This window comes from Calonectris borealis, chromosome 16 (genome assembly GCF_964195595.1).
Source record: "Calonectris borealis chromosome 16, bCalBor7.hap1.2, whole genome shotgun sequence".
Lineage (NCBI taxonomy): Eukaryota > Metazoa > Chordata > Aves > Procellariiformes > Procellariidae > Calonectris > Calonectris borealis.
The window spans coordinates 16186470-16203753 of record NC_134327.1 but is presented as its reverse complement, the minus strand read 5'-3'; the positions used below and the strand labels follow the sequence as shown (position 1 = coordinate 16203753).

General features: G+C 43.5%; 1 protein-coding gene across 1 annotated transcript in view; it reads left to right on the top strand.

Moving 5' to 3' along the window:
* LOC142089263 (mesothelin-like) overlaps positions 1-17284 on the top strand; it is a 60079-nt gene that overhangs the window by 9258 nt on the left and 33537 nt on the right. The window contains exon 2 of the mRNA XM_075165497.1: positions 16541-16673. The gene's annotated coding sequence lies outside the window, so the exon portion shown is untranslated. The remainder of the gene's footprint in view (positions 1-16540; positions 16674-17284) is intronic.

Below are 17284 nucleotides of genomic sequence, written 5' to 3'. Positions count from 1 at the left end.
TTCCAAAGAACTGTAGTAACCAGTCTCTAGTTGTGGCTTGGGTGGAGCAGGCAGGACCTGTGGTGAGGGCACAGAAAAACAGGTGACATGGGAGAGGAGGTTCAAGTACACATCAGTACCCAGGATTGGTACCTTGCAGGCAAAGGAGAGGGTTGAAATCCCTGACTTTGATGGCTTTTGCATCAGCCCTCCAATGGCATGCTCTGCCCTCTTTTATGTTCATACTGTGAACAGGAATGAGTTCTGAGAAGAAACGCCTGTTACTTAATCGAGCAGTTTGGAAGGTATTGAGCAAAGCAGGAGATGGATTAGCTGTGTCCCACAACTTGCAGAGAGTGACAGGGCTCACAGAGAATTAGCTGAACTGATAGGGATTACCAGTGAGCTCAGACTGCTGAGTGAGGAATGCCACAATGTAGTTATATACATCCATTTTGCCAGCCGCAGGGATTTCAGAGAAGACTGTATTGATCCCAGTAATTCTGTAGAAGAAAGAAACCTGGAGTAAGTGAAGGACTCTGGGGAGCCAATCCTGTTTGCTGAATAGCTCTCCTGAAATATTCTGAGGTTGTTCTCTCTGGCTGCCCTGAAAATAAATATATCGGAAGAATCAGAGTAAAGTATTGAAAGCCTGGCTTCATTGGTGCCTGTGGAGTTTGTCATTGGTTTTAGTGGAGGCAAAGTAAGTCCAGATTGGGGTCTTCTAAATGTCTTGTGTCAAGAAAATGTTTGAGTCCAATTAATACCTGAATTCAGCAGCTCGTGGGCTAATACATAAAGTAAATAAAAGCCAAATAAAGTGACTTGCCAAGACATGAAAGACAAATGAGTGGGAGTAACTGTCTTCTGGCCTTTTTCTGTAACCATGGCACCATGTTCCTTCCTTTTGCAGTTCATTCACTGCACTGAATTATTCTTTTATTAAATGGTTTAAATCTCAAGTAACATGAAACAACCTCAGAGAGGGCGACCATGACTCACAGAGACTTGTAGGAACTGCAGGACATGGTGTTGGGGATGTCCTGAAGGATGGTGGCATGAATGCTTGGCAGAACAGCCACGAGCCTCTTCTGAAACCAAAGGTGATAGTCATTGTCTGTGAAGGTGGGGAGCGCAGAACGGAGCTGTTCTACTGTTCTTGCCAACATGGTGCGCTTCACCGCCATGGAGATATTGAAGGTGTTGGCAAAAGGCTGCAGCAGGAACACAAAATGCAACTGTAAGGCTCTGGGACAATATTTGAAAACTAAAAGAAGAATATTTCTGGGTGATGCAGTTTCTATTTCTATTCCAACAGTAATAGCAAATCATGCAACATCCATAAGGATTTTACAGCATTGTAACAGCGCAGCCAAGACCTGACTAAATTACTGTGAAGCATCAACTTACACACAGGCAAATTTTCCAGCAAAATCAGCATAGAAGAAGAGAGATTTTTTTGATGTCCCCACCTTGATCTTCTGCAGGAGGGAAATGTTTTGAAACTAATTCAGCACAGTAGGAGAAACAAACTTTTGTGTTCTCCTCTAGACCCTCAGTTTTCAGGGATGTCAGTCTTCTGTATTTGGGAGTTGTTTGAGGCAGCCAAGCTGGTATAGCTCCCGATGCTTACACAAGATAGAAGATGTTTTCTGAGTTACTTTTGATTTATGATACTAAATATATTCCCTGACACCTCAGACTCTTTGCACAAGTCCTGTATTTTATAGCACAAAATATATGCTATATAGCTATTTTATAGTTCAGTTCCTACTAAGCCTCAAGAAATGGTTTGGTCAGCAGTTTTCTTTGCCAGGTGTGTTATTTTCACCACCAAGATCGTTTTCTTTTCTAGTTTCATGGCATTATTGTTTAAGAGAGAATTACAGGTCCGAGTCTCACCCCTTTGCTACTCTTCCAGCTGTCACCTGGTGGCTGCTGCACCTTGTATCTTGGTGCAGGCTGTCAGTGGCCATCAGTGGTAGTTTAAGTGGATATGTTGGCCTAGGAACTGCGACACCTGAGAAACAGGCTTACAGTCCTTTCTGCCACCTCTGCTGCAGAGCCTTGAACAGGACTGGGGATACCAGATATCAATTGCTTTCAGCTCTTGTTGAGCTTTGTTGCCTCTCAGAGAATGCCATGCACCCTGCAAAGCCAGGCCCAGGGAACACTGAAGGACCCAGCTGATATCAGTGACAAAGCTGCTAAGCGTCTGAAGCTCCTGCTGCCTCCAGGAGGTGCTTCCAATGTCTCTGTGAGTACAGCCCAGATGAGACTCTACCTCCACACTAGACTCCTGCCTTCTCATCAAACAAGGTGGGAGCAGCTGGGTTCTAAAGAGTTTCATTGTTTGCTATTTTAAGCAAAAAAAAAATTGATAAGAGTAACGATTATGATTTCTGCAGGGCAGAGGCTAGCTTTATACCATTCTAGGCATGTGCTTCGTCTTCTGGATGAATGCGGAGAATTAAAAACAGTTGCTCTGGTACAAAGCTAGCTTTCATAGTCCTGGGAAAAGCTGAGTTAGTTGTGATGCCTTAACCCAGTAGGAAGTCTTTTCTCTGTGGTCGGATCTTACCTGAGGGAGAGACCTGCAGTGTCTGAGTCTTGCAGACTGAGACTTTGCATATCCTCTGTTGGCCTGATGAAAGGTATTGTATTTACAAGGACCTAAGAAGGGCCCTTAGCTAATTATTGTATTAGAGAATCCTCAGCAAATAATTGGCACTGGGGGCACAGTCAGAACTGTGTATGTAGGAGAGGAGTTGCTACATTTGTCCTGAGCCAAGGACAAATAGTAAATTTATTTAATATGATGTAAATTAATGGTGCTTTAGGGACCTCTTTGAACCTTACTTTTTTACAAGGCTGGAGGTCTGGCCTGTGTCTTTCGGGCAGTCTGAGGTGGGCAGGGGTTGGTGGCAGCTGTGTCGAACCCAAGCACAGACTAAGCGTGTGAGGAATGCAACATGCAACAGCATAATCTCTTTCTTGCCTTGAACCTGCTGGAAGGTTTCCTGGCAAACCTGTTGTATCACCTTCCTTTTACCCTAGCTTACTGCACGTTTACCATGGGAAGACTTCTGTCCTCACAAACCTCTCCACTGAGCCCCATTAACAAGCTGTCTGCAGTTACCTCCTCTAAAGCTGAGCTAAGCTCATCCCAGTATGCAGCCAACTCATGCAGACCCGGCAGCTTGGTTAGCCTGTGAAAGATTCGTTCGATGTTAGCAGCAGAGCTGAACATGTCTTGGGACAGCGTTAACTGGGCAAGCTGGACGGCAGTCAGCTCCTCCAGGAGCGCCATCTGGAACAGAGAGAGGGGGAATTAATTATAAATATACATTTGTATTTTCCTGAATTGACACTGTCGACATGTGTGTCTGCAGCTTTCCTGCACACCTTGTCCTCAAGGACAAGGACTCTTTCTCCTCTGGCAGATGCAGGTTATGATATTTAACGTTCATGGTGGAGCAGGGGCGTGAATCTGAGACAGACTCTGTTCTATTTTTTGTAGTCTTGAAATAGGAGAGAGTGTTTGCACCAGAAGTGTTAGATTTTAATGGAAGAGATTCGTTTTTGAAAGGCTAGTGAGAGATTGTGGGTGTTTGCTTGGCCCAGGTGAGCTGGGTAGCTCTCAGAGCTCCTTCTCTTGTGGGGGTGAGAGTGAGGCAGGCCCCAGTTTAGGCTTCTCTGATACACTCCATGGAAACATCCTTTCAGTGCCCCGTGGAAAACAAACCAAGTTGTCTGGTAACCAGCTCTAAACCCTTCAAAGACAGAATCTGGATGAGATATAGAGATCCTTTGTCCCCCATGCAGGTGCTCTAGCTGTGCACCATTCCTTTCTGCTGGATGTTGTGTTATGGCAAAATGAGCCAACTACACAGGGATTGCTGGAACTGAAATGCAGGGGAATAGTCAGAAACTGTAGTTGAACTCTTCTGTAGCAGAGGGGAAAATCCTGGCTCTCCTGAGGAGGATGGATAAATTTCCGTGGTTTCTAATTAAGGAGGAAAGGGCAACATGTTTTCCTTTCATGTTTGTTGATCAAACTATTTTGTAACACACTCTGTCTCTCAGAGTATAAATCCCACTATGAATTGTGTGACTAAAAAGGAAATAGAAATAGTTTTGTTCTATGGTAGTAAAATGTCACAAAGTGTCTAAATCAGTAGTCTTACCCCAGTGAAGTTTCCATAGGCAGCAACGAAGTCTGTGATATTAGCTATGGATCTGAATCTCTGGAAGTTGAGAGTCATCCAGTTTTCATCCATCTGACAATCTAAAATGCAGCAATAACAAATTATTTATGTTTCAGTTTAAGACTCACAAAACCTAAGATCATTCCAGGGTATTTCTGGAAATGATAGAGGAAATATTTCCAATTACCATGCATGTAAGCAGTGAATCAACCTGGTTTTAACCGGGTTGGCTCCTGTCAGTGCAGTTCCTGGAAGACTGTCACAAAGTGGTGTCTAGTAATTTCATGGAAATCAGAACACTGCTGCTTGGTTACTTATCAAATTTTATTCCTTACAAACATTGTAAGACAAGGATGTTGAAAAGAAAACATAATTCAATGGTTCAGTGAGTCCTAAAAGCAGTTTGTGCTTGTAATAAGGGCACAATTAATGTTATTTTTTTTAAAAAATTGCCCCTCTCTTCAGTCAACGAGCAAATCTGATGTTGCTCCTTTACAGGAACAAGGGCTGCTCTCTATTTCATATTGGGGCAGCTGCACTAAGGTGAAACTGGCTTATTGAGGCATAACTGGAGTGCAACATTTACCGTCTACAAAAACCCTGGCTCCAAATTGCTGAAAACTCCTAGGCACAGGAGAAATCCAAGTGTTAGTGACGTCTGAGGGACGCCAGGCACCTGAACAAACTCAGAGGGAAGAAAAGGCTCACCTAAGTGGGGAAGAGTTTGGACAATCCATTGGGTTATGTCAGTCTTTGTCTCTGTTGTCATGTCATCAAATGCGTAGTCCAAACCTCTCACTCTGCCAGGCAAGGAGAGAGAAGACACGTGTCAGCATCAGTTACTTGCTGTGGCTTTCACAGATCCAAGCTAATAACATTTTTAGCACAGACGGCCAGAAACGTTTTCTCTGATGGGACAGATGAATTCACAGCCCTTCCTCTCGCTTGTCAGTCAGATCCCTCTGCATATCCACAGCGACGTACAGTACACACAGATGAGAGAAACTGAGCTGGACTTATACTCACATGACTTGTAAGAGTGGACAGTCGCTGATAGCAGGCAGTGTCATTAATTCATTGTGAGTGATGGAGCCTAGATACAAGGTCAGTGTCCCATTGAACAGGGATTCCAAGTCTGTTCTTGTCATTGAGGCAAAATGTAGCTTCAGGATCTGGAAAATGCCTTTGAGTATTATGTCACGAACCCCAGTGCTTGTTATGCTCTCCATGTGCATCTAGGGAGAAAAATAAATGGGAAGTGATGCACTACTAGAGTGTGATGGAGATGCTTATCTTTGGGTCTCAGTCATTATGTGTATTAGTGTGGCTTTGTTCTCACAGAAATGAACAGCAGATTTCATGATACAGGGCTGGGCAGTGTAAATGAAAATGTGCTGGGTTTTTGTCTTCCCTCCTCCCGCTGCTTAATCTGAGGCACTTGATAATTCTGCTTATTTGGAATCATACCATTACATTGTTTTATAGAAATTTGCTTTGGAGAAATCTATAGATGGTTGTGCATCAGGAGTAAGAGCAAATGAAAATGAGACCCAACAAGAGGAAGGATAGTGGTCATAGAAAATAGAGTCTGCAGTTGGAGGAGCGCTTTTACCTGTGCCGCAAGAGAATTAACTTCATGCAGAAAGGTGTGTAGTTCAGAGACATTCCGGGTTTGGAGGGTTTTCATAATCTCCGTAACATCTGTCTCTGCACTGGCCCTGGTGTTTTCGGTTAGGATATGGGAGGTGATGAGTAGCTTTCCTAGCTGCACTGAAGTTAGCAAATCTGTCACCTCAAACTAAAAAGGAAAGGAAAAGAATGTCATCCTAGAGGCAATTGAATGTTCCCACCAGCTCTTGTCTTTCTGCATGCGAGTGGCCACTCAGAAGCGTACAAATAACCCCAGGCCAGTGACAGTGCCGTACTACCATTGCAGAGCGACACAAGGGAGCAGCCTTGGGGAAACCCAGTGGGAGCTTTGCTCTGTGTGATACCTACTCCGTTGAAGCTGGGATTGAGGCGGACGAAATCGCTGTAGTCAGTGTAAATACTAGAGAATCCAAAGTTGGCCTGCAACCAGTCTCGGCTGTTAGAAGTGGTGAATGTACAAGCTACTCCTGCAAGAGACAGTATGTTGGATGGTCAGAAGGTAACGGAGCCTGTTGGCAGGAGAGGGGGGAAGCTTTGTCTGACATGTCAGACACTCATCTATGCAAGACAGCCAGATAAGCATGTGCTTCTGGAAAAATACGTCTGTATAAGAAGGTGAGGTAGAAATGGTGCAGTAGCCTTGCTGGACCTTGAAAAAGCTCAGAGTGGCTGTAGGAGGTAGAAAGTGGTGCTCAGGAGTGCCAATCAAGAGGTTGAATTTTCTTCCGAATTTCAGATACTAGAATCATCCCACCCTTCTGCAGTTTAGCTTGGCCATGCTTTATCACAGAGTACTCCTGGGATAGTTCACCCAAGAGAAGGTGGGGATCTGCTTGTTTTTGTAAATTCTGTTGTAATCCTGAAATTATGAGTATTATTGCTCATGTGTTGCTCAAAAGTAGTGTAAGGTTTTAGTATTAAAGTGCTTACAGGATCATAAGAGAAAGTAATATGCAGTAATCTGTTACCTTCTTTTGCTGCTTGCCCATTGAGAAAATCCATTCTGGCCTGGTATACAGCTCTCTGCATGTCAGAATCTAACTCATGGTGCACAGAATTCAGTCCTTTGTAACTGTATATTGAGAAAAATGAAACGTGATTTCAGTGTTTCATATCAGAGTAGTTATGAGCCATGCTCTACCAAAAAAAAAGAAATAATTTTTTAAACCTAAGATAACCTTAGCCAGTGAGAGAAAAGTAGAACGGTTTTGAACCTTGTGGAAGATTAACATTCCCTTAAGTGTTGAGGTGCTTTGTTCATATGTCACCTGTGCAAGTTCAGCCCATGCTAATAGTTATTTTCATTGTGCTGTACTGTTTTTTCTGGAGAGACATAACATTGTTTATCTTGTGGTCATAATCTAAAAATTATCATTTCAAAATCTCCAGGGCAACATTTGACAATATGATAGGAGAAGTGCTGCAGGTTCATTTTCATGGTAGTCCTAGCAGCGACAGGTAATAAAAACATATAGCAGTCACAAGAGCTGCAGTGAGGAGCCATGTTTACGTATTATCTCTGCTAACTTTGTTTCTCAGTAAGTGCAGATGACAGGTATACTCACATATCTTGGAAATCAGTGCAGCCTATTTTCGTTGGGAAGAGCCTTATTATATTTGCATCAGTAACAACTAGCATCCTTTTCAGTTTCACCTGAAACAAGTCTTTCAAGGAGGGTGAGCACAGATCTGGGAAGTTCTCTCTGACTTTGGTTAAAATGGTCTCCAGCATTGAGTACATCGCATTGTGGTCAAGTGGAGGAGTCGGTGTTAAAGTTGATAACTCGGTCAAGTAGTCTTCAAGGTAGAGGACATTATTGGTGCTGAGGACTTGTGTGATGGCAGCAGTTAGGCTGCTGTTGGAGAGCACGTTGCTGAGGACTGTAAGCTGGGCTAGCTGGCTGGCAGTGAGGATCTCGAGGGCTGTAAACTGTGAGTAGATAGGCATGACTAAAGACCTGGTGCAAGAGTTAAACTACTGAACAAGTTATCACGCGAGATAAATTCTTCCATACAGCACTGTAGTTACGAAATTGTTGAATATATGATGTAAGTTTAGTAGGCATCATGTGGGTGTGGACTGCTGAAGACTGACTGTTCACTGACCTGTAGCTCTAACCACCAATACTACAATCCTCAGGCAAGTGAAAGTTTCAGTCATTTTATCCCCCTGCTCCTCTTGCTTGAGTGTTCACAGCCTACTGAATGAAACAGCTGAAGGAAGCCCTATTTTCAAAGTGATTTCTTACCCCATCAAAGCTGCTCCAGCAAGAAGCGAGATCATTATATGATGCATAATTTCGGAAACTCTTCCAGTTGGTCACCAGCCACTCTTTTGCTGAACTTTTTCCACAAACTAAAAACATAAAATAATTTGTTATTTCTTGAGAGATAGGGAGGGAGAGTACTGGGAAAACTGAAGATGTCTTTGACCCAAAGAACATCACTCTCACTCATCTCCTCTCCTCTAACATAATAGTTTGATCTGAGTTCAGAAAAGCTGTTTAAACGGTCTCATCATGCTGCTGGAAGCACGGGCATGGTACTGAATAATTTTTGTTAGACTACTTTATCATCTGATCGTTTTAGCAGGTAATCCTCATTCTGCAGACAATAGTAGTTTATGCGGGGATCTCTGTTGAATCCATTGCAATTATACCAGGAAAATTTGGACTGTAAATACTGATCACTAACCATGTGTGGTAAGGAATCTTCTAATCCAGTCAGCTACCAGTTGCCTCGTGCTGTTGTCCATCTCAGAATAAACAGTGTCCAGAGCTTGAACCCTAGAATTCAAAAGAGACAGATGAGACAAAACCTGTTGCCAGCTCCTGGTATGAATAACAATTAGCTCATGTTTCTCTTCACTTCCTTCTCTAAGTTGAACATTAGAAATTCTCTTTGGGAGCATGATAGAAACTGATATAACCCTTCATGTTCTAAGGTGAATTTACAGAGCCCTGTTCATATCCCAGCTAATTTCTTCACATCTCCATCCTGCTTCACATCTTCTCTGAAGTTTCTACCTATTTCCACTGATCTTCACCAGCTCCTGAGGTCCCCAAGAAGCACAGAATATAACAGCAAAAGATGTTATGTCTAATAAATATCTGCTGCTTTCTTATATGGCTGGAAGGGAAACCTGCTTACAGCTACCTTCTGAACAGCAGTGAAGGTGTGTGAGGCACAGGTGAGTGTTACATATGGTTGTACCCTATGCAATCATGTCACACTGATTCCAGTGAGCACACTGTACTGTCTGGACAGTGTATTGCGGTTGTCTTTTTCTTTGCTGGTAGCTTTCACACATTGGCCCCTGAGATCTCGTTCTGTCTTTCATTTTTTTCTAGCCCTATCTTAACTGTTCTGTGGATTGATCTTAATAAGACAAATTAGGAATAGAGATAACTGGCAGGAAAATAGACATCAAAATTGAAGTCTTAAAAAATACTGTTTGACAATGCAATGTATTTCCTGGTGCTGTCAAACCGCAGGCTCATGCATACCATCTCATTAGACCCGAGCTTAGATCAGACGTACACTGTGGCCAGGCCATCACAAGTGACTGGAAGCTGTGCCATGCAGTCCAGGATGCTGGTGCCAATGGAGGGAAGGTAGGCATGCAGGGTCTCCTGGAACCAGGATGCCAGGAAACCTGCATTTGCAACTTTAGGATCAGACTTCACGACTTCCCATGCTGCATTTAACATGAAGGCTTTGGTGGCTGGTGCAATCTGGTCACTGCGGACCTGAAAACAAAACGGAAAATGTTGACAGTATTGCTAATTTATTATGGGTGTTATTGCCCTGCTGAGGGGTTGTGCCAAGACCAGAAACTCTTTGTGGTAGATTCTGCACAAACACTGGGAAAAAGAATGCCATCCTTTTCCCAAGATCTTCAGGTTGGTTGTTGTCACGCTTGTCCAACTGTAAGCAACTTGGCTTTTCTGGAGAAGATACAGAAATTGCCTTTGTGCTTTTAATCCCCATATGTAACCTCAAATGAGTTCATCTATACTGCCTTGAAAATTACTCCTGAGAGTTGCTTGAACAAACCTATTTTCCTTGGCGCTGACACTGTACTAGGAGCGTGGACATGGCACAAACCATGTCCAGGCTGAAAGGTAGTAACTTGTTTGGGTAGGCTGTGCTCTCTTCCACAGAGACAAGAAGTAAATGCAGGTGGAGAAGGAGAAGGAGAAGGAGGAGGTGTTCAGCTGAGTAAGAAGTAGATTCATAACCTGAGTAGCCAGACTCCTCTCCTGTTCTTGTTAAGGAGAATGGGGAAATAAAGTTTTGAGGAGGATTTGGAGGGGAAGAAGGGAAGAGAAGGCTGAAACTTGGGCTTACGTTTTTGTGTAATCGTAGTAACAACATACTAGAGACCTGGGGCTGCAGACTCCCCAGGTAACTATTGACTAGTCTGTGCTCACATAGCAGCATGGGGAAAAAACACAGTCAAGTACTCAAGCAGCTATGGATGTAGCCCAAGCTAAGGAGCCCCTGCGTATGATCTGAAGAGGGAGCTGCTAATGGTCCTCCCCTCTGATGCTAATATTACCTGCACACTGATTTCATTCAGAGCAGTTTGCAGCACTTCACTGTTGACTTGTTGAAACAAGAGCAGGAAAGCCCCTTGGTCCAGGAGAGCAATAGGGTCTGTGATGTAGCATGTGAGGATGGAGGAGAGTTGTCTTGATGTCAGCTTGGTGCCCTGAGACAGGAACAAGCGTGTTACATCAGAAAAAGGTTAAAGATCTACAAGTCGAGGGTCAGAGTTTGCAGTTCTCTTGCTCTCCTTGTTCCTACAGGCAATCTCTAGGGAAAGAGGAGTGGCCAGGCTTGCTTCCTTTTGCCTGATGGGACTGATTTCAGAGCAAGGCCATCGGATGTGCCCAAGAAGGAGAAGGCAGATCTGACGGAGAATATCTTAAAGTAGCTAGAAAGGAATATCTGTGGAGTTGATAGGAGAGATCTGTTGGAGGTAACTTACCGAAGCACAGGCATACTGCCGGAGGGAAGGGCTGCACCAGTCACCGCTCTTCAGGATGGAGCTTAGATTTGAACTGGAAAAGAAGCAGGAAACACTGAACATTTTCCATTAAATGTCTGATGAGGAAAGGGCTTGGTAGGCTGCAAAGGGCTCCAGTTCTTTTGGTGAAGCTTTTGGGAGATGGTATTTTAGCACTAGCATAATCTCTCCCAAGCAGTATGGATACCAGTTCCCAGGGGTGCCTACCTGCTTTCAGACGAGCAGTATGTTGGAGCTGTGAAAGAAGAAAGAAATGTATGACACTAATATTTTAGTCTCTCCCTTTGAGGATACATATGATGCTTTACTTTGGGTGCAGAAAGTATTAAACAGTCCTTCCAGTTTCTCATTTGACAACTTCTCTCTTCAGCTCTTTGTGTTTGCTATTCACGTTGTATGTGAAATTGTGGGTGTATAATAGCATTTCTTTTCAGTGCTGGGCTGAGACCCCTGAAATGCGATGCAGAAATTTTACGTGGATTCTATTCAGGGGCATCAGCTTTCCAAATACTTCCATTCTGTTCTTTTGTGTGTCTAGACCCTGTCCAACATTTCAAGTGTACAAATGGTATCTTGGATACAAGCAAAATTTTACTTACACGTGAAGAATACTGGACACTGGGGAAAGAAAGGAGAGAAAGCGGTGGTTAGGACAGAGGACAGAGTATTCTGAACTACATGAAATAGGATATAATTTACTTAGGCTGCTAGCTGCGAAGCAACGACTCCCGTATTGCCTTGTCCTGTTTGCATTGGACAAACCATGAGGATGGGTTGAAAGATGCCCAGTACCACCATACATCTGTCGGTTAGAACAGACTGGTTGCTCAGTACAGACTGACCAGATTCTCAGCTGGTGCAGGTCAGTGTGCGCGTGGAGCTGCACTCTTATTCCAGGCAACAGATCCTCCCTGGCTGCGGTATTATACCTTCTCTCCTCCAGCTCATGGGCTTGTGAAGCTCTGGGAAGTATTGCAGGTGTTTGCTAGTAACCTCATGGAGGTTCCCTGCACTAGATTGCTCTTAAGTGGCTGTTGCTGAGTGAATAAAATTGGATTTTGTCTATTATAAGTGGCTATTGCAGGTAACTGATGTTACTTTTAAGTGTCTGCTGTATGACCGATAGCCCAGGATCAAACTTTCTACAGCATTCAGTGATGTTACACACATACCTGATTTAAACTTTTTACACATGGCCCTAGGAAAAAAAAAAAAACCACAGATAGAATAGTTAGATGAGTGGAAATAAACTGATTTTCTTCTAACTATCATAGACCCCCACAGAAATGCAAGAACAGAGACCAGGGAAGTATGAAATTAAGCTCATTTTTCATCCTTCACTTTTTTACGCTGCTCTTTCTTAAGTACTCAGTTCTATACTAATACTGAGCATGCATCCTATCTTTCATGCTGTTTTTATTACATAGCACTACCTGTTCAGTATTGGAGCCCAAACCACACTGCAGTCTTGACAACTCCAGAGACACTTTGCTCTGTTGTTCTAATCAGTATATTCAACTGTGTGGGAATCAGCCCTCAGCTGAATTGACTTACCTAAAGTGAGTAAAGTTATAAGTGCGATTAAAAGTGGTGGCGTTTCTTTTCCCCTCATTGTTCTTCTTTTCTTGAGTGGATCGCCTTTTCAAGCCTAAAAAAGCATAAATGATCTGTGAATTGTCTCTTTTGATACTCTCCTGAAATTCTGCGGAAATTCTCCTTACTGCCCAGATTGTCAGGACCAGTACTCTGCAGATGGAGCTGGAGAACTGTGGAGTGCTCTGAGCCCATCCACAGTCTGGCTGGTAGACTTCCTTACTGCTCGCTGGAACCAGCTCTCTCTTTAATTGCTGTAAGGGCTTTCAGCCTTTTCTGAGATGCACTCCAAGGGCAGGTATGGGTCCCTGCAGAGTGAATGGAAGCTCACTGACAGTGGATGTACTTCTGTAAGTTGTCTCTGTGGCTGTATTGGAAAGCTGTTCTGGGTTTGTGCATGCTGCAGCTTGGAAAGTGAAGCTATAAGGCAAAGGATCCTCCTGGCATCTCTGCTCACATCCCTTGGAACCAACAGCAGCTCCATTATGGTGATGGTGACCCGAGTTCGCCTTGCTCCTGGGGTGGTTGTGAGTGCCAGGGAAATTTCAGTGACCTCAACACTTGTGAAAGGAAACAGACTGAGGGATGGATGCCTCGTACAAATAATCAGAGCTGGTATTAATCACCAGTGAACAAAAACATTTCTCCAGCACTAAAAGAGACTCCTAAAATTTGATTGTATTTTTTCATAAGAGTATCTTTCTTTGTAAGTTGTTACTTTTTTTTGCCTGATGTACTTTCTGTCAGCTATCACCTTCTGCTTGATGACCAGAGACAGTCAGATCTTGCTTATATTAGAAATTCTCAAATACAAACGTAATGTTTTTCTCTGTAACATATCTCACTGCAACCCAGCACAGAGCCTGTGCCTCTATCTTTTCTCTGAGCACCTTGCTTTATTATTTAAAAAAACCTTGAAAGTGATAATGGAATGGCTAGAATTGGCCAAGAACAATATCCAGTTTAACTGGAGATCAGTAGCTCTGCCAAGTTATGTGGAAGAGCAGCAACATATACGTTCCTACATAGAGTATCAACTTGCTCATTAATAATCATTAATGTAATTATTTAGCTGGAAGAGAAAGCAGCCATACCTCCCAAAACTTACTTTTTCTCCTTCCAGAACCTCGTGAATCCTAGAAAGCAGCATGTGGTCCAGCAACTGACTGCGAGAGTAGCTCTTTCTCCAGTGTCACCTTTTTATATGGTGATACCCAGCTGATCGCAGGGGACATAGTGAGTGATGCCAGGTGATGACTTTGACTCTGTTCCAAGGAGCAAAGGCCCAGCCCTTCCTGAGGCATCCTCAGGTGTCACATAACTTGTGTCACTTGTTAAAAAAATTGAACTCCAGTAGTAGTCTCTGTCCTTCTCCACCCATTCAGCATGGAAATGAGCTGCCTTAAAGTGAGAACAGCTTTTAAGTGGGAAGGGTCAAAGAATTGATGAAGACTTGATAGAGCAATTGCATAGACAAAATTTCTATATTATTTTCCCAAGTAGGTTTGCGGGGGGCAGTTTAGCATCCCCTGGAGAGCTCAGAACTCGGCAGAATTAGAGCCCTCTGTAGTCTCATGCTATTAAAGTTATGGCTAGCCAAGAAAGAGGCATCATATAACACTGTTTCAATAAACTGCAATTACTGGTTGTTATGCACTTATTCTGCTTATTGGTACAGGAAACATTTCCTCAGTAGTGCTGTAAAGAAAAGCATTAGGTCTATGTTAGCTGGAAGGACAGTTTCCTTGCAGGCTTGTTTGGAGACTTCTGATGTGACGGGATGGGCTAATCTGTTATGTTGTACTTCTGAACCCAAAGGGATTGTTTGAATAAGCTCACAGTCATCACATTTTCATGTGATTTTTCTTAGCTATTTCTTCTATTCAACTATCTCTTTTTTGGTTCAGAAAAGTGCTTCTGTATCCTAAAAACTTTGAAATGGGTGCAAACTCTTGCTGAATTGAATGTAAGAACTTACAAACAGACTTCTGTGAATTAGATCTGTGAATCCCTGGTTTCAGCTGTCTGTGTCAAAGGAATTCCTAAGCCAGGGAATGGAGATGCATCTTTGTGTTTAAGGGCCCATGATGGACTTCCATGAATTTGTGTAATTGCATTTTGGCATCACTGGTATCCTGTGGCAACGAATTCCATCCCTGAGCTCCCAGTGTGTGGAAAGATGCTTCCTTCTGCTTCTTCAGAAGCTTCTGCCCAGTAACAGAAAGGTTTGATGGGATTTTGCTTCAAAGGAGGTAGGTCAATACTTTGGAAGTATCAGAGGGGTTTGCCATGGGCTGGACTGCTGCTCCGCTGGGCGATACAGTCCCCTGGGCTGGACTGCTGCTCCACTGCAGCCACCCGAATGGCCAGAGCCAGTTGAACCTTGGGCGGTCAGCCGTGTGCTTGAGGTCAGAGAGCCGAGGGAGATTTTAGAAACACTGATGAAGGCTGATGGGTGTGAGACCAGTTTGTCTTCTTGGATATCTCTGATTTAAAGAAGGTTTGTGGCTTGTGGCTTAATGTCAAGAGGACAATTTTGGAAGAGGAAGTCCTTTGTTTCTGCGTTGATCCCTGACACAGTTCTGCAACATGATCGGTTTCATTTCAATAGTGAAAGGAAGATGACTATTTAGCTCTAGGGGAGGTGAATCATGTTCCTTTATCATGACATTCTTTTAATCCTTGCCATTTGTCAGGACTGTGCCAAGCTCCTGTTAATATGGACACAGTCGATTTATTATCACCTGCTATCTTTCAAAGCTTTACTTTCTTCAATACACCAAACGCCCGGGAGTCCTGTGAGGCCCGTGGATGTCTGTTAAAAGCCTGACCAAATATTTCTTACTTGGGTGACTAGTCACGCACAGGCTGTGATGTGACAGAGAGAGCAGATACTGCTCACGCAAGTGAGAATTACTGAATTAGACTGCAGTCAGAATCCACAAAATGTGAATGCTATCTTGATATTTCCTCTTGTGTCACAAGAGCCCTGAGATTGAGCTGATGAGAAATAATAATGGTTCAGAGGTTCTTATGATTTTATTCAGAAGACATTCACTCGCATGCTCTATTTCAAAGCCAAGGTTTGCTTCCTGGTCACCCAGTCTTTAGCAAAGTATCATCAGTATCTGATTCACAGTATAGAACCAGTCTTGATTTAAATTAGCACTAGAATGAACTGGATGAGATATTTTGCACTCTCCAATAAGCATTTTGGAAGTTGTCAGATACTTTGGAGACCAGCTATACGTTCACAAGAAGATCTTGCTGGTGATGTCAGTGGATATTTTGATTTCTGACACATGAAGTTTGGTACCTCTTGTTCTCAGGACATATTCCAGAGTTTTATCTTTAATTGAGCAGCTTTTGGAATGGAAAAGAGGAGGAACGAACAAACCACTGCCACTTGTGCTGAGAACTCAGCCCAGGGGAAGTGGAATGATACAAAATGTGTGGTTTTTCTGAAACAGTTTTGAGTTTTGAAGGAAATGTCTTCTGCTCTGCACCTCACTAGGAGCCAGTCCAAGCCCCTGGGTAAACTGTGAATAAAAACAGGCAGTTGCAAGATAATTGGGTGTCAAGAAATCCATCCTGTACAGGTTCTGAGAAAGGAAGACTGGGCTCCTGTGCTCGTCTCCTCCCAAGGACTGTTGTTTGGCTGGTGAAAACGCCCATCAGGGCCACTTTCTGACATGGTTTATGACAGGGGCTTATTATAGACCACCGCTGTCATCTCCTTTGGCCTATTTCAATCCCCAAATTTCTGCTGACATTAAGGGAGCAGCCACATGCTGCTGCTCTCTACGCATCCTCTTCCAGGCCACTCACTCCAGCTCCAGGAGGTGTTACATTCCTCTGGGACTCTCATAAGGAGTAACTTCCTTGCCAGGAGATACCCCTCGTGATATGTCTGCTCGTGGCTGCAAACAGGTTAATTTGGGGGGGAGAGCGGGGGCTTTTGTGTAGTCTGATTGCTTTTAATCCTACTTACTTCCCCGTTGATCTGTAAGCACAGCACATACCCTGAACTTACTTAATGTGCCAAAAGACCTCACCTTCCCCCATTGTTATGTTGCAGGAATGGCAGCATTTTGCTCATGCGATCTCCACATGGGTGCAGCAGGAAGGTGTGACTGCAGGGCCCTGGGGTTAGACTTAAGGACTCCACACATCCCTATTCAGCAGGAAATCCTCCCTCAGAAATGCCTGGGGTAAGTATATCCTGAGGGCAGGCTGCCCTGTACGGAAAGGTGTTCTGAACGGTGAGCATGGACTGAGATTTACCCTGAACAGAAACCTGGCACACTGCCTGCGTACCCCTGTGTTCTCTGGGGCGTCGTGAGAGGCGGCATTTGAGCTATCAGATATTAGGGCTGCAGTCTTCCCACATGAGGTCAAGGGTATGAACTTTCTTTAAATGAGGAATCAGTCCCACACTTGACTTGCAGGCACTGAGTTATCAGTGTCTCATGCATTACTTCAGAGGACAAACATGTTCTATAACTACAGCAATAAACCAGAGAGCTTTTATATTTTGAGTTGCATTAAGGTAACTACATAGATTTTATTTGTTGCTTTCCTTCATGTTTAATATTTGGCAGTGTGATTTACCTCCTCCTTCTCTGTTGGTGAAAGGAATTTTTAAATTAAATCCACAAATCTTGCCCTTTACAGCAATTTTCTGTTGGGGACAGGTATTTCTTTTGTTTTGTTTTGTTTTTTCTAGGCTATCTTCTGTGTTTTGCTTCACACATATTATGTTGGAATAAAATACCTTCAGGTGATGTCCTCATATGGATATGCTGCAGTAAAACAAGACCAC